Genomic DNA, 21,586 nt, shown 5'->3' on the forward strand with positions numbered 1-21,586 from the left:
TTTCATCCTTCTTTTCAAATGTATGGTGATACAATGCTGTTTCCAAAAGAATATAGCAGCTTCAGCAAAGAGAATCATGAGATAGATATACAATATTTTCAAATGCAGTAATATTTTTTAAAAAGTGGAGGAGAAAGAGAGGAACTATAGTTTGCAATGGAAAAAAAGATAATGGGTTATATTTTTTCAAATGTCTTGACATTCTAATTATGTCAATAGTTGATAAATATGCTTTCCTTTGGAAACTTTACCAGTGAAATATTTTCACATTTCAAATTTCTTTTGGTTGTTAAGCTTATATAACCTGCTACAGCAGAAATTAACCTAGAGAATTCTTGTCAAGGTTGGATGTAGCAACAACTCATTAACCTAGACCTCTTTAAAATGAGACTGTTTCTTACAATAAATGTTTTTAATTCCTAAAATGCTTGTCGCCTGAGGCCCTCCAATTACTAGCAGATACAAATAGTCTTATTTTTTTTGTGGATAAATGTGTTTATATTTTGTTTTGTGGAAAATGCTTCTTCTGGGAACTCTAGCCAAGCTCCCTCTACCCCATGAGGCAGGAAGGGGCACAAATACTCAGGCAAAGAAACGTTCCATTTTACAAGTGAAGAAATGAAAACTAAGAGGCAAAGTGACCTGACAACTTTTCCTAGAGGAACAAAAGAGAGCTATGAGGAATTCTGAGGAAAACCCAGAACATTAGCCCTCAAGAATTAAAGAAATGGTGAAATCTGGCTTTACCCAAGTTGAAAATTTTTTTAACCTTTCAACCTGTATTTGCGCCTGTCAAAATCTGAAGCAGGCAGAGCATATTAGCTTCCTACTGCTGCTGTAACAACTTACCACAAATTTAGTGGCTTAAAACATCACAAATTTATTCTCTTAAAGTTCCAGAGGTCAGGAGTCTAAAATCAAGATGTTGGCGGGGATATGGTCCTTCTGGAGGCTTTCGAAAAGAACCGTTGTCTGGCCTTTTTCATCTCCTAGAAGCTGCGTGCCTTACTAAGTTCATAGCACATCACTCCAACCTTTGGCTCTGTCTTTTTTTTTTTTTTTCCTTCACAAATAAGACTTCATTTTGTCTGAATTTTAAACAGATTCTTGGACTGGTGGCTCATAACCATCAGCTTGTTCCACTTTAGCACCTGGTTCATCTCCAGTTGCTTTTCCAGAACTACCTTTACCGTGAAGCTCCATGAGTTTTCCCAATTCAAACTTGGGCTTCTTCAGCATTTTTACTTTTCTAACAAACACATCATGGAGAGGATAGATAGATTGGCAAAGCTTTCTGTGTCTTTACCAGTGCTGTCTGGAATCAATTTACTGACCACTTCTTTCAAGTCACTTGTCTGCACCTCTCAGGTCATGATTTTCCATCATTTTTTTCCAGATTTGGTGGACCTGTTGGTGCTGAGCATACGAGGTCTTCTGAATCTGATTTTTGCATTTTTATGGTAAAACCAACACAGAACAGACGAAGCAAATAACCATCTGTAGTTTTGACATCGACATGAGCTTCAATCATGGTCTGCCATTTTTTGACTATGGAACACATTTTGTCACGGGTAAGATCCATGCCATGGAAGTTGGCTAGGCAGTTTTTGCCCTGTACATCCTCAGTAATTAGCTTGAATTTTCTAAATAAAACTTCATCTTTCTGCAGATCAGCAAGGCTTTCTTCAAAAACAAGACCCTTAAGGCTATCAGATGCAATTTTGGTTCCTTGATTCCTTGTAACTAGTGTTTTCCCAATATTTCTTATATTAAACATTGCTGGTGCTTTCACATCATACCAATCTTTCTTAGAAAATGGATCAACCGCTTTCTTCTTGGCTCCTTTTTTGCCACTTTTTGTAAGACACTTGTTCTTGCCAACCACCATGGTGCTTCTCAGGGAACCAAAAAGGCTTTGGTTCTGTTTTTACGTCTCCTTTCTCTGACTTTGACCCTCCTGCCTCTCTTTATAAGAGCCTTTGTGATTACATTGTCTCCCTGGCCCCCAATATTCTAGGATAATCTCACCATCTCAAAGTCCTTAATTTAATTACATCTACCAAGTCCTTTTGCCATGTAAGCTAACATATTCACAAGTTCCTGGGATTAGGATGTGGACATGTTATGCAGCCTACCATGCAGAGTGTAGAGGAAACAGCAGTCAGCTGTTTGCTTGAATCCTGGCCCTGTCAACAACTGGCTGTGTACATCAGTCACTGCTCCAGCCCCAGTTCCTCAGCCATCCAGAGAGAGAGAGAGAGGGAGAGGGAGGGAGCAACACTGAATGCAAATAAAATAAAACCACTGGGTTGTACAACTGAAAGTGGTTAAAATTCTAATTTTATGTTGTATATATGTTACTTCAATAAAGAATTTTTAAAAATCATAAAAAAAGAAGAGGTGGAACAAAATAATTGCAAAGCTTTCTTTTAGTTCTATTAATCAACACCATGATTCTGTTTTTTTTTTTTTTTTTTTTTTTTTTTTTTTCTTAATTTCATTTTCATTTTTGTCTTTACAACAGACTGGAACCAAGTCACATCTCACAAGAGAAAATGTGAACTCACAATCATTATGTGTCTTTCCCCTTTTGGTTTTGGATGGGCTTCTAGTGATTCCTTTGTTCTAAAAAATTCTTTGCTTTCTATTTCCTCACACAAAAAATGAACAGCTGGCCAGTCTGGGTCAGCTCAGTGGAGGAAAATCATTTTATTCAGTAGGGGTCGAATTGCTGGCTGACAGTGTAAGAATAAGAAGCTGCAGAGACAGCCTGGACATTCTTTCTATTTAATTCTATTTAATACATGCCACATGAGAAATTAATGTCTGTCTTCTATGCTGATTGCTGCTAAATTATATGAATATATGTGTAGCAAATTTCTGGGAGAACTGTGTATGCAATATGAAGAATATAGAAAAGTCAAAGACACTGTCCTTGCCCTAGATTTGGGTGGACACAGAAATGTACTTTGTCTTTTTAAGATATACAGCTTCTCCTCCTCTTTCCTTTCCTTTGTTAAGGCCCTTTCAGTTGCAAAGCCCAGAAAACTCTTCCTAATGTTGTCCTTAACAAAATGGGGAACTCCATTGGCTTATAAGACTGAATAGTTCAGGCACAGCTGGAGTTAGGATCTCCGATGACATCATAGGAGTCAGGTTCCCAACTTGCCTTGAATTCGCCCCATGTTGACTATGCTCTCAGGCAGGTCCTAGTTGGCAAGACGAAGGCCAGTGTTTCCAGCCTAATCTCACAGCTTGTATCCAGCAGAAAAGAGAGTACTTATTACCTGGTCCCTCGGAGTGGGTGTGACTGGGGCAGATTTCATCACTGAACCAGTCACTGTGGCTGGGAGAAGAGATCCTCTGATAGGCCAGATCCTAGTTAAAGGTTAACACAAGTTGCTGAGAATGTGGTCAAACCCATCCCTCTTGGGTGCAGGGTCGAGAGTAGTAGGAGAGGAATATATTTCCCAAGAGAAAGGAGGGATACAATTACCCTAAGGGTCAATACTGGGCAGGCTAAGAGAACCAATATCCACTTTACCCAGCAACATGAATTTCTTCATTCAGAATAGTAAGTGATGGGGGCCCATGAGGGCAGAGGGGACTGGGAGACCAACCTGGTTTAGGTTGGACACTTGACCTTGCTCTAATGATTAACTGAACCAAGTATTAAGTCTACTGTCCACTTCTCGCTTATCTTCGTCATATCACAAGTTAGAATTCTTACGAATCCTTAGGAAAGCTGCTGCTTACAACATGTAAACAAGATTTTAGTATGTTATTGTTTAAATGTTGAAAAGGGTTTCTTTTCTCCCTCCCTCATTGCATTTTGGCTTTTCATAGTGTGCAATTTTGCTGCATTTACAATCATTATGTACTTTGTTTGGGGAGAATGCACTTTGTCATAAAAGCTCTTCACACAACTTGAGGAGTGATCAGCTTCACTATCAATATCTCAACACAAACAGATTTTTTTCTGACAATATTTCAAATAAGTTGCAAAACTCATAAATAGCAATTGAAAGGAAAATTGAAACCAAATTGATTCTCTTAATCAAGAAATAATTAATTTGTGCATGATAATATTAGCATGCTATAAAAAAAGGCTCAATGTATCCCTCTCCCTTTTCCTTCACAAAGTTACCATTTAAATGTAGCTTTGTTTGTGATATAATAATGTAGCAATTGTGCACAAAGTGAGATAAAACTAACATGAAGACTTTTCTTATGAATAGGAAAAATGAATGTTTTTTTTTAATTTAAAGGAAACTGTATTTAAAATTCAATTTTTGGAAAATATAATAAAGTCAAATATAAATATTGTGAACAGATGTTTTTTAGGAAGCTTCTGAAATGAATAGCTACCATCTGGAGCCATTTATAATGAGAAGAAGGTAAGCATGCACCTGTTTCTTTCTTTAAAAAGATGTAATCTCTGTACCAAATTATAAACAAGTATGGCAGTTTTCATAAAAATGTAATATTCAATTTGCCAAACTGTTTAGAAAAATATTGATAAGAATGTAGATGGTTTACAATAGTGAGTTTCTAAAAAGCTTAGTCTGTTTTTAGATTTCTCTGTTTTCTTGTAATTTTTAAAAGATAAAAGTCTTCAAAATGGAGGATGCATGCTTTACATATTTAAAGAGATGCACAAAACCATAATGGACATTGCCACTATCCCTTCCATCACTAACAATGTCTAATTGTCAATCACCACATATTAGATACTCCACAATATGAATTAAATAGATATAATCCTTGCAGACTTCACAGATGGTAATTGCAAATGGCTGCAGTTAATGGCCTCCCTCTATCCATGTCCTTTGCAATATGGCATTGCAGCAACTTCCAAAGAAGATGTGGAGTTTTTTATTTTTCCTCTTCTTTTGAATTTGGGTGGACCTTGTGACAGGACCTAAAAGGCAAAATGCAAGGGAAGTAATAATGAGCAGTTCCAAGCCTAGACCTCAAGAGGTTTTGCACATTTCCATTCTTTCTCATGGAGCCTTGCCACTGCTATGTAAACAAGTCTGAGCTAGCCTGCTAGAGAATGAGAGACCACACAGAGGAGAGCCCAGTTATACTGGCAAAGGCCATCCTAGAGCAGCTTATAGTCAACCAACTCCCCAGCATGTAAGAGAGCCAGCCAAGCTCAGCAGAGATGCCTATGTCATATGTTCTCCACCTCTTTTGCCTACAGCAGGAGACTTGATTTCTTGATGTCTTATGATTTAGGGGGATGATGCAAGTTGTTAAAGGCTTTTGGCAATTTCATTTATCTTCTTGAACTAAAGGGAGGTAGGCACAGTTGCAGAGATATAATTCAAAAAAAGAGAGGATGCTGGGATTTACAGGTAAATCTTGAACGGCACGTTGGGGGTTCTAAGTAAATGAAATGCGAAAGCCACACTGAGTGGGAGTGGAAATATGGCCAACCTATTGAAGAGAATAATCAATTTTTAACAATTTCAACCTATTTTTAATGCAATTATATATGTCTAATATTTTGTTGAAACCCATCCTTCCTACAAGTATATTCTTCTTGTTTCAACTGTTGGTTCCACATGCCATATGTTCTTTTAAAATACTCAATTCATTTATAACTTAATTCTATTTATTTCATGGTTAATTAAACTTAATTAGAACAGTTTTATGTAATTAATTGAGTTGTATAAACTCCATTGGCAGATTGACCTGATAGCTATTGAAGTTGAATTAAAAACAAAAAAAGTAAAAAAAAAAAAAAAAAAGAAGAGTATTTTTCATACTTGTGGTGACCATTTTTGTTGATTACCTCTCTAGCATCCATAGTCCTTCTTTCCCTCTATCTTTACTCCAACATTTCTTTCCCCTATTCCTAGCCATGTGATTTGGGTGTGAATAACCCTACTCCAAATTGCAGGATAGACTTATGTCCCCTTGGCCACTTGTGTTGATTCTGGAATGACGCACAATACAATCAGAGAATCAGAGCCAATTAGATGTAGGGAGCTGGATTTTGGGTTTTTGATATGGAGAAGCTTCACTGTTTCCATGCACGGTGTGAAGTCTGGAATTATGGAAATCATTTTCTACAAGGAGAGGAGATCCTGGAGCTCAAAATGGAGTCTAAGGGTGAAGCCACATCACAGGAAACAGAAAAGAGAAATAAAAAGAAAAATAGGCCCTTGGAAACATTGTTTGAGCTGCTGGATCCAGCTTTGTCTGAAGTTAGCTTTGCTTCCGGAATTTTACTCATGTGATGAATAAATTCCTGTTATTATTTAAGAGAAATTGAGTTGTTTTCTTCACTTGCATTTAAAAGATCACCAACAAATATAACATTATTCTCTTGTTTTTTGACTTTGCTTCCCTCTATCTCAGACTCCCCTTCCTTTTGCCTGAATGATTACAATGGCCCCTAATTTCTCCTGATTTCCAATCTGTGCCACTCTTATCTATACTTTGTTACTGAGTTAGTATCTCCTAAGCATGGCTATAATCACTAAACCTTTAGTGGTTTTCCAACCCCTGCAGTGTTAAAAACAAACATCTCATTTTGACATTCAAGGTACACCTCAGTGTTTCCCAGCTGCTCTCCTTAAGCCTTCCAGTGACCTCCATGTTGGTAAGTACAGAAGACACTTTTCAGTCTTATTCTTATTTGACAGCTCAGTGTTTAACATTGCTGATTGCTCTCCCTGGACATTCTCTTCCCTGATTTCTGTGATAAAACACTCTTTTTATGGTCAGATTGTCTACTACCAACTCTTTGGTGTTTCTCAGGGTTGTATTCTAAAGTTGTTATTCCTTCCAGTCCACACACATTTGCTGGCTATCTCATTTACTCCCATGACTTAAAATTCCTTTGAAATCCCCAATGACACCTAAATCTAAGCCTCCAACTAAGAATTCTCTTCTGAGCTTAAGACCCCAACATTCACTTCCCCATTGAACACTTCATCTTAGGCTCATCATTTTATCTTCAAACCTTCCCTTCCTTCAGGATTCTCTACCCCCCAAAATAGCATCTCCATCTATCCAGGTGCTCAAGCCAGACTTTTGGAATTTATTATTTACTCTTCCATTTTCCTAATCCTTTAAATCTAATCAAACACCAGATCTTGTGAAGTCTTTCTGCTGCACATTTCTGGACTTTGTCATTTTTCTCCATCCCTTACTGTTTTGGTTTGCTAAAGCTGCTGAAATGCAATATAGCAGAAATGAACTGGCTTTTAACAATGGGGGTTTATTAACTTAAAATTTACAGTTTTTAGGCTATAAAAATGTCCAAATTAAGGCACCAACAGGATGATAGCTGGACTCTGAAGAAAGGCTGCTGGCATCTGGGACTCTTCTGTCATATGGGAAGGCATATGGATGGCATCTGTAGGTCTTTCACTGCTGGGTTCCATTGTTTTCAGCTTCTGATTCCAGTGGCTTTCTCTCTGAGCATCTGTGGGTACTCTCTTAGCAACTCCAGGGCTTTTCTCACTCTGTGAGTTCTCTCTTCAGGTGTTTCTGAGCTCCCTCAACTTTTTCTGTCTTTTATTCTCTTCATAGAGGACTCCAGTAAGAGGCTTGAGACCCACCTTGAATTTGGTGGGTCACTTCTCAATTGAAACAACCTAATCAAAGGGTCCCACCAACAATTAGTCTGCACCCACAGGAATGGATTAAAAGAACATGGTGTTTACTGGGGTACATAGCAGCTTCAAACCAGCACACCTACTGTCAATCCTCTAGTACAAGCCAAAGTTCCCTGTCCCCTGGTCTGCTGCAACAGTCTCCTAACTGGTCTCCTTGCTTCTCTTCTGGCCTCCTTTTTTTCCTCTCTCCATCTGAGAATTATCTTTCAAAAATACAAAACTGATCCTGCATCTCCTTCACATAAAACCTCTCGGTGGCTTCCTAATCAAATCCAAAACTTCACCGTGGTCTGTGAGGCCCTAATGATCTAGCCCCTGCCTACCATGCCAGCCTCATATTGAGGCTGTTCTCCCTGTCTCTGCTCACTATGCCTTTCCTTGTTCTTAGGCTACACACGTGCTGTTTCCTGTGCCAGTGACACTCAATGGCTCCAGCTCAGGGCCCTTTCCCCTTTGCCCCCAGATTGTCGGCAAACCTCCCCTCACATCCCAAGTCTCACTGTACCTTCCCTTTTCTAACATCACAATTGTGACGATTTGTTCAATGTCTGTCTACTTTTTTTTTTTTTTTTTGTTAAATTTAGTTTTATTGAAATACATTCACACACCATACAATCATCCATGGTATACAATCCACAGTCCATGTCTGTCTACTCTTAAGCTCCATGAGGGTAGGGACTATGTCTGTCTCATAACCTTTGCTTCTAAGCTTTATTTTCCTACAAAACACATCTTTTCAGGTGCTTAACTAAAAATAATCACAAATATTTTCTTTTTTTGAAAAATTTCATGTCAACATAAACAGAAAGAATTGGAAATAAAGAAGGGAAGTAAATATTTTACACAATATGAATTACTTAATATATATTCCATATAAATTACTTAATATATATTCCTAGCTTGTAAAATAAAGAAGCATATACAGATGCCCCTTTTAAAAGAATATTTAAAAACTATTATTTAAAGAAGTCTTTTACAAGGCAATAAATCTGGAAAAGCAAAAAAGTAAAAACCCTCAAACTGCTTAAACATATGTCTATTTTTGTACCTATTTGTTACAATGGAGAGAATGGTTGACAGAAAAAGTTAGGTGATGTAGACAGTCAATTGCTGACTACAATATTACAAGTTAAAAAGTTGAATTATAAACCTTGACAATTTTCATTACATGCGGTTTCTTTTGAAAAGATCCTTTTAAATGTAGTCAAAATTTTAGTTTAATGCACTTAACAATAAAATTTATGCCATTTATCAAGAGAAAATGTGGGCTGATTGTTAGTTTATCCTTTGTCTTTGAAGTAAATGAGTCAGAATGTTCCAGCATCTAAGCTTCTCTTGGGTGGCAAACTAAGGTTCTCAGAAGCCTTTATTAACTCTTTCTAGTCACATAAGCATTGATCAATAAGCTACATTTTCAATGCTGTGCTAATACAGAAGTTGGGAGGGCCCAGAACATGAAACTTGACAGATTTCAGCTCCTAGGTTCACTCAGTAAATGATTATTCCACATCAAGAGAATCAAGTTAACAGGCTATCTCAGTTACCTGGGCTTTAGGGTTTATGTCAAATACAGATGATCAGTGTTGAAAAAATTAACACATAATAGCTATAGTTAAGGCCCAAAATACACTAAACATAATTTTAGGTATTACAAGATCTTATTGATACTTGATACTATCCATAGTACTATGCTAAGTGCCCTACATGCATCATCTCATTTGATCCTCACAAAAATCCTATGAGAGGTATTATTGTTCTCTATTATACAGTGGAGGTAATTAAGGCTCAGAAAGGTTAGGCATCTTGTTGTTAGTCACACAGCTAGGGGAAGCTAGAGTTACAAGCCATGTTTTCTGATTCCAAAGCCAGTAGATTTGACCACAATAGTGTACTGCCACTGGTCAGATTGTGAATTTCCATGTTACTGTCTTGGTAAGCTATGGAAATGAAAACACTGGTTTCTGATTGTGCACCAATGAAAAGTTTAATCTGAGATCATATTTACTTTTTTAAATTTCCCCCAGGAAATATTTTTCCTCATGAAAGAGGAAAGAAAGTGGAGGAGGAAGTGGAGGAGATGGAGAAGAGGAAGAAGAAAGATTAAGAAATCAAAAAGATTTCCTTCTTCCAGGAAATGAAAGACTTCTCTTATCTAAGAACAACCAGTAGCTATCAGTATCAGGTTGATTTCCAAATAATTCTCTTTAAAAATAATTTAAACTCTATTTATGTAGATAAGCTTATACATCTCCCTACCAGTCATAAGGTAGACTCTGATAACTGAAAGGCAGAATATCATTCTGATTGGACATGGGTCCCCCTTCCTGCAGAGCACAGTGGGGATCTGCACTGGGGAAGATGAGCTAGACAGACACTTCAAGCATGGGGAAATTTTAAGAAAAGTAAATGCAGTTTAAGCATAGATCTGGGAAGCCTAGAGTCCAACTCTCTGCAACAGTTACCAAATGCCTACTGTGTGCTAGGTGCTGTGCTAGATACTTTTATGTGGATTTCCATCTTGCCACCCCACCCCATACCGCATGCTGGTTCTACTGAAACACATGCAAATCTCACTCTTCTCTTGCCTGCACCAAAAGACACAGCATTAGGCAGCAGAAAGGGAAGCAGACAGGCCAGTCCCTAAGCTCACCCCTTGGTAGTAGGGTCACTAAAGAGGTTTGCCTAAAAAAGACTTACCCTATCACCCCCACCCCCACACCCCACATTGCCATTATCTGGATTAGGCCTCAGGGCAGAAGTGGATGGTGTGAATGAGTGAAGAAGTATTTGTAAATGGAAAGGGAGAAAATTTCTCAGCAGCAGATAGGAAAAATAATCAAAGTATTGAGAGCTTGGGAATGTACAACTTGCCAGTACTCTACTTTTACAACAAGCAGTTCTAGAAAGGTAATATTACATTTTACAGATGAGGAAACTGTGACTCAGAGAGGTTGGGACATCCAAGGACACTCAAGTGGTGCAGAAGAGATTTAAACCCTAATGTGTCTGATAATAATGCCAATACTCTTTCTAATATAATACTGTTGGGTGAAGGTGTGTACAAGGCTGGAATCCAGGAACTGCTGCCTATTAAAGTCCCAGGGTGAGGGAACACAGGGCCAGCACCATGAAAGCTGTGCTAAGCATGGGACAGTGCCCTCTCCCTTTGGGAGAAAACACTGACTTCTTTTAGGACCTTTCCATTATTCTCCAACCTGTATATTAACAAGCTTAATTCTTCCTTGTCTTGAAAAAACAATCAAAAATCTTTCCTTGACCTTGCTATATTTTCAAGCAATTGCTTTATTGTGCTGCTCTTCATTGTCCAACCTTTTTTTAAAGTGGTTTACACCAGCTGCCAGTGCTAGGATGACCAACTGTTCCAACCCAGATTAGCCCCAAGACCAAAGAACACACCTGGCATGAAGTTACCCATAAGTTCAATTAGGGACTTACAAAATAGGAGATGATTCTTCCCGATGGCAACCAGTCGGGAAAGTAAAGTCAGCATTCTGTGCAGAGAGAGAGAGTGGAGTGTTGAGGGGAGGTGCTTATAAAGGCTTGTGACAATGGAGTTTCCTGCAAGATTTGGTTACAATAAGATGTTACAATAAGATGTTACAATAAGATGCAAGATTTGGTTACAATAAGATGTCAGATTTGGTTACTAACAGTGATAAGGGGAGGGAAGTTCTAATGCTTTCCCCCCCTGAGGAGGGGAGAGGGACCTGTTGGTCACGTACCTGGCTGCATGTAGCTGAGGGGGTGGGATCTCAGGCTTCAGGTCTTCACAATGGACCCCTATACAGCAGACTATGTTGACCACAGGACAGACATTGCATCCATATTTCACAATAGCATAAGAGACAATAGAACACTAGGAGTCCTCACACATAGAGATAATTCCACAAAGAGATGCTACCAACAATTGGTAAAATCTGTGATTTTCAGTAATTCTGTCAGGCCAGCAGGGTGCTCCAATTCACAGAGATTACAGTCCAAAAAGGCCGGAAGCACCTAAAGGTAGCAAGTCCATGCAAACCCAACAATGGGCTCAATTGTGGGCATGAGTTACAGCTGAGGCCCCTAGGGTGTTATGGGTGAAAAGAAAGATGTTTATGGGGGAAAATAAGGGGTAATTCCTGCTGATCTAACAATATACAGGCCAAGTTTCCTTTAGTGGGCAGAGAGTTCCTTGGGAATGGGTGCTATGAGGGGGTTATAGATACCATACATCTCCCCCCTGCAATTCAGGGAGTCCTCTGGAATTAAATCTATAGTTAGCTTGGGCATAATTGTCCACAAAGTCATACATACAGTACCTTGAGGTATGGGGCTTCCTGGGTTGGTTATATATTCAACTTTTGGCATTTTGTGTATAAACTATGTGTTCGTGCTTAAATTTTGGGTGACCCTGATACCTCATGAGCTTAGGACTCCCAACCAGCATGGCTGCATAGGCCGAGACCACAGCCAATCAACCTTCTTTTTCCCAATTTCTAACACTTGTGGTACAGGCAAGAGTAAATTATTTTCATTACCTCACTGTGGTTGTAATGTTGCATGTCCTTCTACTGAATTTCACAGTGCTTGCATGGGTCCTGCAGTTACCACACAACAGGAGCAGGAGCGGCTGCTTGAGGTCATGAATTGAGGCTCTTGAGAGCTGGATATAACTGATGGGCCCACTGCTGCAGGGAATATGTGTCATCATTTAGCTGCTCCTTCAAAAGCGCATTCATTTTTTCAATGAATCCCACTGCTGTGGGGTTGTATGGCAAATGAAATGTTCATAAGACATCATGTTTAGTAGCCCAGGCTTGGGTTAATTATGCGGTAAAGAGTGTCCCTCTATCACTGTCCACATGTGTGGGGACCCCAAAGAAGGCACTTAATTTCTCTAGGCTATGTATTGCAGCCCTGTGGTTAGCTTTTCCTACCGGGAAGGCCAGTAACAGCCCAGTAGCTGTGTCTATGGCTGTAAAGGTATATTTTGCAACCTCAGATAAGGGAAGGGGCTCAATGTAGTCTACTTGCCATCTGGTATCAAGGATCTGCTCACAGCTGATGTGACCAGTTGGTGAGGAAGCATTCTGGGTCATCACAGAGAGCAGGAGGGGCAGGCACCCACAATCTCTTTCAGCTGTTGCCTTGTGATGGGCAACTGGAATTGTTGTGCCAATCTCTACAGAGTCTGGTATCCTTGGTGCCCCATTTTCCTATGTAGCCACTGAGATGTCTCATGCAATGTTGACTCCAGGCTACGAACTTTTGCTAAAGCGTCTGCTTTGATATTGCCAGGTAAATAGTCAATGTTATAGGCAGAAACATGAAACACTGTTACTTTGCTTTGTGGCAGGCAGCCCAGATGATTTCCCACATTTCTTTCCCCCATAAGGCATGGCCAGCAATGGTCCATTGCTCTTGCATCCATGTGGCCATCCACACTGTGAAGCCCAGGTTGGTTCATGAATAATGACCATCCATATGGTCCTTAACCCAGCCCATTGACTGCTTTGCATAGTTCCAGTTTCCCACCATATAATGTCCATACTAGGTTGCACGACTACTGCCATCCAGATGGTGGGCTGCCATATGTTGATCCATCAGTCTACCAGGCAGACTCTGGTATACTGCCATATCCATCAACTGTGGGCACAGAAATAGCCACCTTGGGGGGATCGGCAGGGAGGGGCAAGCATTGCTCTTCTGCATAGGAAACTGGTTCTAGAATATTAGGCATTTCTGCACTTAAGTTGTTAAAGACACTGTATTGCAGCAGATAGTCTTTCCATTTTGTCAGAGTGCTCAGCTGAGCACTCCCTGAATGTGGTTTATTTGCTGTGTCTTTTATCCACCCCTGTATGGGGATGGCAGTGCTCAGTGACACAGGGCATCTTTGGGTTAGTCCTTCAACTTGCAGCAGGGCAATATAGGCAGTGCATAGTTGTTTTAAGATTTGTGCTAAATGGGGTATAAACAATCTCCAATAACCCAACAAACAAAGGAAAGCCATTAGCTGTTTAGGAGTAGTGGGGTGGGATAATTTTGCACTTTATCAACAACAGCAGGGGGAATAGTCTTAGTTTTATCTGACCAAACACCAAGAATTTCACAGAACATTCCAGCCCTTGCAATTTGTCCTGACTCACTGCCCAACCTCAGTTTTCCATGTGGGCCACCACGGCTTTGGTGTCAGTCTCCAATTCTGTGTGAGAGTTACTGGCTAACATAACATCATCAATATAACATCATCAAATTAACATTTTAAAATCTTGGGCTACTAGACCATAACAAATAGTGGGACTATTGAGATATACTTGTGGTAGCATGGTAAATGTCCATTGTTGTCCTTCCCACATGAAAGCCAATGCAGGCTGGCTAGAAGTGTCTAAGGAAATACTTAAAAAAGAGTTTGCAATGTCTAACGCAAAATGAAACTGGCTTAATTCCTTACATTTGTCCTGCAACAAGGTAGTTATATTTGGTATAGCTGCAAACAAAGGAGGAGTTACTTTGTTAAGCTCTCTATAATCAGTAGTCATTCCCCGGGTTCCACTGGTTTTTCTTACTGGCCAGACTGGACTATTAAATGGGCTGTGAGTGGGGATTGTAATGCCCATTCTCTCTAATTCCTTGATGGTAGCAATCACTTCTTGATGGCTGCCTGGCAACTTATATTGAAAACAACTGCTACTGTGTATCTGGGGGAGAGTACCTTTACCAGTGACCATGTAATGTGTTCTCTTTGGATGGTTTGACCACTTGGCACCAGAGACGGAATTCACCTACAGTAGTTTGCAAAGTGACATTCTGCAAAATATCAGTTCCTAATACATATTCTGGAACAGGAGATATGTACACCGAGTACTTTTGAGGTGGTAGCTGGCCTATCTGCCTTAGTAATTGTTGTGTTGCTTTAATACTTTGGCATTTATACCCAGTGATGGCTAATGTAGGCCCTCGGGGCCATGGCTGTCTTCCATATATTGGGATGCATTTTGCTCCAGTATTCACTGGTGCTGAAACTTAATGTTCATTAGCAGAGGACCAGAAAATAGTTAACTCAATATGTGGCCTCTGATCCCCAGTATCCCCATATATAGCTTTATTTGGGGATCTCAACCCATCCCCTGTGTGAGGGGAAAAGGGGCTTGCCATGCCTCCTTGGCAGGGGGAACAGAGAGACCTTTATACTAAAAAGAGGACAAAGTTTCTTGGGCAGAGTTTGTTTCTCCCTCCAGTGATCTGATTCTAAATTTGGTGTATCTCTGCCTTCTGATAACTTACTCCATAACTTTACTAGCACAGGGTTTGGCTGTCTATCAATGTCTTCAGTTTTAGTGCCAGTCACTATTAGGTCAGCCTGCATCTGTCAGTGTGACACATGGTTTGGACCATCATGTTGTTTTGGGGCACGGCCCATAACTCTAACTCCAGATCCTTTTTGCCTTAGGTGTTCAGATTCTCCTAGACCTGCTACTAATTAGGCAGCCCTGGAGATGTGTTGCTCCACCAATGGGCTAAGAATGGACACCTGTGTCCTGTACCATTGATTTGGGGCATGATGTAAGGTTGTGTCCTTTATGCCTGTGGTGAAAGTTTCATTATCTGGTTCCACAAAGTTAGCAGTGTAAACTGCCTGTTTCATTCCTAGCCCCCTTACCGTATCTTGTGATTCATCAAGCATGCTCCAATGGGGGGTGACCTGGGGTATATCCCCCACATTGGGCCAAGTTTCATTACCCTGAGTTACTAGCCAATTTAGTAGTAAGCTGGACTCAAGTTGGGTGGTGTGCTGGTTTGAATCTGTCAGGTACCCCATAAAAGACTAATTCTTTAAATCCACTTTTCAGGGTGCAGACCTATTATAGGTGGGATCTTTTGATTAGGTTGTTTCCATGGAGATGTGACCCACCCAGTTGTAGGTGGGACCTTTTTATTAGATTATTTCCATGGAGGCATGAACCTGCCCGTTCACGTTTATTGGATTCCTTAAGAGAGCTCTGGGAGTGAGAGAGAGCTCAGAGTCAACACAGACCCAGATGCTTGGAGATGCAGGCAGAAAGATGTCTGGAGATGCTAAGATAAGAGATGAAGTCCAGAGTTTGCCCCAGAGAAGCTAAGTGAGAACCCACAGATGCTTAAAGAGGAAGCCACTGGAATTAGAAGCTGAAAGCAATGCAACCCAGGAGCAAAGGACCAGCAGATGCCAGACATGTGCCTTCCCAGCTGACAGAGGTGTCCCGGACACCATTGGTCTTTCTTCATTGAAGGTACCCTATTGTTGATTCCTTGGTTTGGACACTTTTCTGGCCTTAGAACTATGAATTTGTGACATAAGACATCCCATTTATAAAAGCCAATCCATTTCTAGTATATTGCATTTCTGCAGCTTTAGTAAACCAGAAGAGGTGGCTAAGGAATATGTATATGTTGGCAGAGGGAAGGGTGAATGGTAATCGAGGCCAATTTGCTCATTTCATGTCCTGAAGGCAGTACTTCCTCCATGCCAGTGTTCCACAGGTGCAGCAGGGAGTTTGGTAAAATTTCTTTAGGTTTTTGTCTGTGTTGATTCCCAATCCCTCCCCACCCCCCCAACCCCAGGCATCAGGGTGTTGTATTTGCGCTATTTGGACCAGATGATGAACATGTCTACTTTCCTCAATTTCAGCTTTCCAGTCAGATGGGGGCTCATCCTCAAGAAATTGTGAATGGGACAATGGGTCCACACACGCTAGAATGTACCAAGACTAGGTACATGTCAATATTGGAGTGCACAATTCAGTCCACCAAAATGTAGCTCATACATACTAAGGAATATTATTCAGCCATAAAAAGGAATGAAGTTCTGATACATGCTGCAATATAGAAGAACCTTGAAGACACATGTTGACTGAAATAAGCCAGACAAAAAAGGACAAATATTGTATTATCTCATTTACATGAAATAATTAGAACATGCGAATTCATAGAATCAGAAATTAGATTATAGTTTGCCAAGGTAGGAGTGGGGAATGGGGAGTTGATTAATGGGCATAGAATTTCTGTTTGGGTGATGGAAAATTTTGGTAATGGATGGTGGTGATGGTAGCACAACACTGTGAATATAATTAACACCACTGAATTGTATACTTGAAAGTGAATAAATGGGGAATTTTAAGTTGTATAAATGTCTCCTGAATAAAAATAAAAAAATACATCCTATGGAACTGTACAAAACAAATAATGAGCCCTAATGTAAACTATAGACTGCAGAATCCTACTTCACACCTTATATAAAAGTCAACTCAAAATGGACCAAAGACAAATGTATAAGAGCCAGTACCATCAAATTCTTAGAAGAAAATGTAGGGAAGCATCTTTAGGACCTTGTATTAGGCAGTGGTTTCTTAGACTTTATATCCCAAGCACAAGCAACAAAAGAAAAAATAGGTAATTGGGACTTCATCAAAATTAAGAACTTTTGTGCCTCAAAGGACTTTATCATGAAAGTAAAATGACAACCTACACAACAGGAGAAAATATTTGAAAAGCACATATCTGATAGAGTTTTAATATCCAGAATATATTAAAAAATCCTTCAATTTAACAATGAAAAGACCAAGAACCCAATTTTAAAATGGCCAAAAGACTTGAATAGACATCTTTCCAAAGAAGAGACAGAAATGGCCAAAAAGCATGTGAAAAGATGCTCAACATCATTAGCCATCAGGAAAATACAAATCAAAACCACAATGAGATATCATTTCACACCCACTGGAATGGCTACTATTAAAAAAACAGAAAATTACAAGTGTTGGAGAGGATATGGAGAAATAGGAACACTCATTCATTACTGGTGAGAATGCAAAATGGTGCAGCTGCTGCAGAAGGTGGCTTGGCAATTCCTCAGAAAGCCAAGTATAGGAATATTATATGACCTTGCAATCCCACTAGTAGGTATATACCCAAAATAATTGAAAGCATGTAGCATCAGTAAGAAAGCCCAAACAAAACACAATATCTTCTGACAGGGAAGGGCTGGCCAAGCACGTGTAAAGGGGCTACATTAGAAACATCCCATTTACGTTTCTGGATCTTCCCTGGACAAAAAGCAGTCTCCTTTCCAGTCGTGTTCCCATCCCATGAGCCTAAGTAACTTGGAATATTCTGCCTTTGGCTCTTTCATTTTGCAGACACAGTGTCTATATATTGTAAGCCTTGTCTTTTGTCATCTGTGTCGAGATTCTACAGTTCCTGCTATTTCTGTGACCTCTGTAAACAAAATCACTGTGGAAGAAGAGAGAAAAGTTACCGATGTGATCATCACTACCTGAAAAAGAAAACAGAGCAAAACAAAAAACAAGGTGCTACATAGCTTTCTCCACTGGCCCAAACTAGTAGGGATCAAGTTAAGTTTCTATGGAGTTTGACTTCTCCTTGGCATGGGGCTCTATTAGAGGGTAGTGGGAGTCCTCAGCACAGAATGGGATTATCTTCAGTGTTTATTTAGAAGATATATGTTTTTGGAGCAGCCATTTTGATTTTCAAAATGTCAGATGCACATTCTCTTCCCAAAAGACTCAAAGACTATTTCTTTAAATATTTACCAGGTTTTTATATTTTTTGAAGTACATTTAATTTGGAATTTTCCATAGTAATTGCAACAGTTTTTTTTTTTTTTTAATGAATTCTGTAGTGTAGCCATATGGAAAATATTATTCTTCACATTTCCTCTTCTATAAGGCTTTAGATTGCATTTTCCTTTCATATTAACGGCATTATTCTCTGTGGCTGGTAAGCCACCTTGTGAGGTGGCCCTGAGAATTCTCTTGAAGCTGGGAGGAGGCCGGGACCCTTCCTCCCACGTGGTCTGAGAACAGGGTTTTTGGAAGCCAACGTTTAGCCTTCTGGATTCTGGAATCCTGTCTCAACTCATTCGTCAGATCAGTGCTGCTTCTTCTAGGAGATTGTTTCCCTTCCAGTGTAGGAACTGGGGTTTTGGCTGCTTGTGCTCATTAAGAGAACCCCTGTCACTTGTCACAAGTGTAAAAAGAGTGTTTCAAATGTTCCTGGAAAACTTTCAGCTGGTCCATGTCCATGCCTACGTCCTCCCAAAAGTTTTCCCTGTTTCCTCACGTCCCCAGATGTCGAGCAGAGTTAATTCTGATGCAGAATGTCCGTCACGTTTCTCCCAGGCTGACTGGCTGTGTCGGTAATGAAATCATCGATGTGGATGTCTGACATGGTGAAGTTCTTCAGGCTTGGGGCGAGGGGGTTACCTCGGCTGGGTTTCTGTATGAGTGGTCAAAAAATAACATTTATAACCTTTTACAGACATGCTATCATTGTATCTTATAAAGTACAGAGACTTATTATGAAGCAAAGAAATTTGGTGTGTTTAATAGTAGAGGGGGAAAAATCTATTCTTAGCCTTTATTTTCAAACAGTTATTCAGAACAGGATTTTTTCCTAACGAAAACCCAATTTGAGTGTACCTTTTCTGATGCCCTTGAGCCTATTTATTCTAATTTCTAATTACAATTTTTAAAAAGGTTCCGTGTGATCCTTGTGCATTTGTAGTCTATGGGCGAGCACTTTGAAGGTGTCCCGGGATTCTTAAGCTTTCCCTTCCCTATTTTTGCCTCTTTCTTCCCTCCACATCTATTTTGTGCAAGCGGCTAGCACCAGTACTGAAGCAACAGCATAGTGGAATTACAACTCCAGGGGATCAAGGTGTCTTGCCTTCAGAACAATACTTCTCAAAATGGTCAGTTTCCACAACAGAAGATAACTCTGTCACCCACTACTTCTCATTTCTATGCTGGCTCCACGAGGGCCCTTGTCTGTCTCATGCACCATTGTGTTCCCAGCGGCACATAGTAGGTATTCAAAGACTACTGAATGAATAAGCTCACAAAGGTTTATCCGTCAGAACCCTGCTCTTCTGTCCTTATGTGCTATCTGTTCATTAAGCCTTGACCAATGCAAACCACCATAATGATAGTTAAAAACATGAGGACACTCAATGCATGTCAGGTATTGTTCTAGATCCTTGACATGTAGCAATTCATTTACTCCTTATATCAACCCTATGAAATAGGTAATTAGCTCACCCTCCATCACAGAGGGTTTCAGTTACTTGTCTAAGGTAAGTAAGTGTAAATCTTACTTACACTTGTCTAAGGTAACTTAGTAAGTAACTTAGTAAGTAACTTACTTGTCTAAGTTACTTGTCTAAGGTAAGTAAGGTAAATCCAGTAAGTGGTGCAGCTAGGATTCCAACCCAGAGAAAAGAGTTATGGGAACAAAGAGATTAGTTAACAAATAGCCTCTTCCCTTAAGGAGATTTCAATCTATTAGGGTAGTTAGTCATGACAATTACAAATGAGAACAAAGGGCAAACCTCTCTTTTGGAGAGCTCATTCCATCCCAGCTTTAACTGAACTGGTGGCCTGTTCATCTAGGTCCTGGGCCCAGGTTTCCTATTATACATAATCGCAGTCCACTTTTAGGGGGTATGGATGTTATTTGTTAATTCTCTGCATTATCTCCCCCACTTAGACCAAAGCTCCTTGAGGTCAAGGGTACCTTCTCATACTCCCACTCTCTATCCACATGGTAAGCGGTTAACAAATACTTTTGTATTGATTCACTACTGAGAGAAAGCTCAATGAGAGGACACATTTAAGTTCAAGTTTCAATAAAAATAGAGCTCAAAAGTTGTAAGTTGTGTGTTTGTTTCCAGGAGGCAATTTTCTCTTCATTTACATTTGATTAACCTTGATAATTATAGTGTTTGGCATTAGCCATATCGTTGATGGCCCACTCGAGTGCAAAGTGCTTGCACAAACCTTTAATATACAGGCAGAGGGGATTCACAATTGGATTCCAGAGTTGAGTGGTCAGAAATCACCAGACCTGAGGGGTGTGGGGAGGGGGGCATCAACCTCTGGGGAACAGGAGATCTGATTCTGTCAGTAGCATGTGACTTTGGGCAGGTCATTTAACTTCTCTGAGCCTCAGTTGTCCCACCCATTAAATGAAGATAATTCTACTTGCTCTGCCTATGTCACAGGGCTTTTGTATCAACTGAGATTTTTGTAGGTGAAAGATCAGTATGCCATATAATTTGAAAGAGAAGGTAGTGCAAAAGGAGAGCAAAGAAACATTTTGTGCTTCATTTACATAAATTCTGCCCCAGAGTCATATTGTTTGAAATAGGGCTCATAAAAACACACTTGTGTGCTCTTTTAGAATAGGTAAGAACTTCTAGAAGAGAATTTTGAGGGTTCTGGTGAACCTACTGTAGGACCCCATGTGAGTGCTGCCTTTTTCTCTCAATAAAATTCCCTGTGGTGAGCTTGAGGCATTCATAATCATTCTACTGTCATGGAATTTTGCCACTGTAGTGATAACGAGGGCATGCTTGCTCCCGATGGCAATGATTTTAATAGTTTGGCACCCACTGGGGAAAAATGTTTAAATAAGGGCTGAAGCATCATTCTGCAACTCTCCTGCCAGTGGGTCAGTAGCTAACTAAAGACCAACAGCAAATAAGAAGTGTTGCTGAGTCATCCACATTCCATTTCCTGTTTGTTGACAGCCATCAGAGTGCTTAGCAGTCATTGGTAATTGGCAGAAACAACTGCCAGTTATCTGAACAAAGTTTTTCCAAGGAGGCTCAAAGCATCTCTTACAGAATTTTAAAGGCACCACTATGATGGCTCTTTAAGAACAGAAATCAGCATCTTTTGTACAAATGAAGGCTTTGAAAGAGGGATCTAAGCTAAATTAGAAGGTCTAGGTGAGGTGAAGCAAGGATAGATTGGAGGAGTCCCTAGCCACCTCACATACCACAGGCAAGTAGACTGCCCAGAGCTATCAGGTCCAAGAGCATCTTGACAAGTCACTTTCCATGCCCCTTCAGGAAGGAGGCAGGGCACTGAAGTTCACAGGAGAAGGTAGCC

At 40.0% G+C, this 21,586-nt stretch overlaps 1 pseudogene; it reads right to left on the reverse strand.

Moving 5' to 3' along the window:
- Positions 1–1,095: 1,095 nt before the first annotated feature.
- LOC119529420 lies at positions 1,096–1,888 on the reverse strand (annotated as a pseudogene).
- Positions 1,889–21,586: the final 19,698 nt, after the last annotated feature.

This window comes from Choloepus didactylus, chromosome 3, assembly GCF_015220235.1.
Source record: "Choloepus didactylus isolate mChoDid1 chromosome 3, mChoDid1.pri, whole genome shotgun sequence".
Lineage (NCBI taxonomy): Eukaryota > Metazoa > Chordata > Mammalia > Pilosa > Megalonychidae > Choloepus > Choloepus didactylus.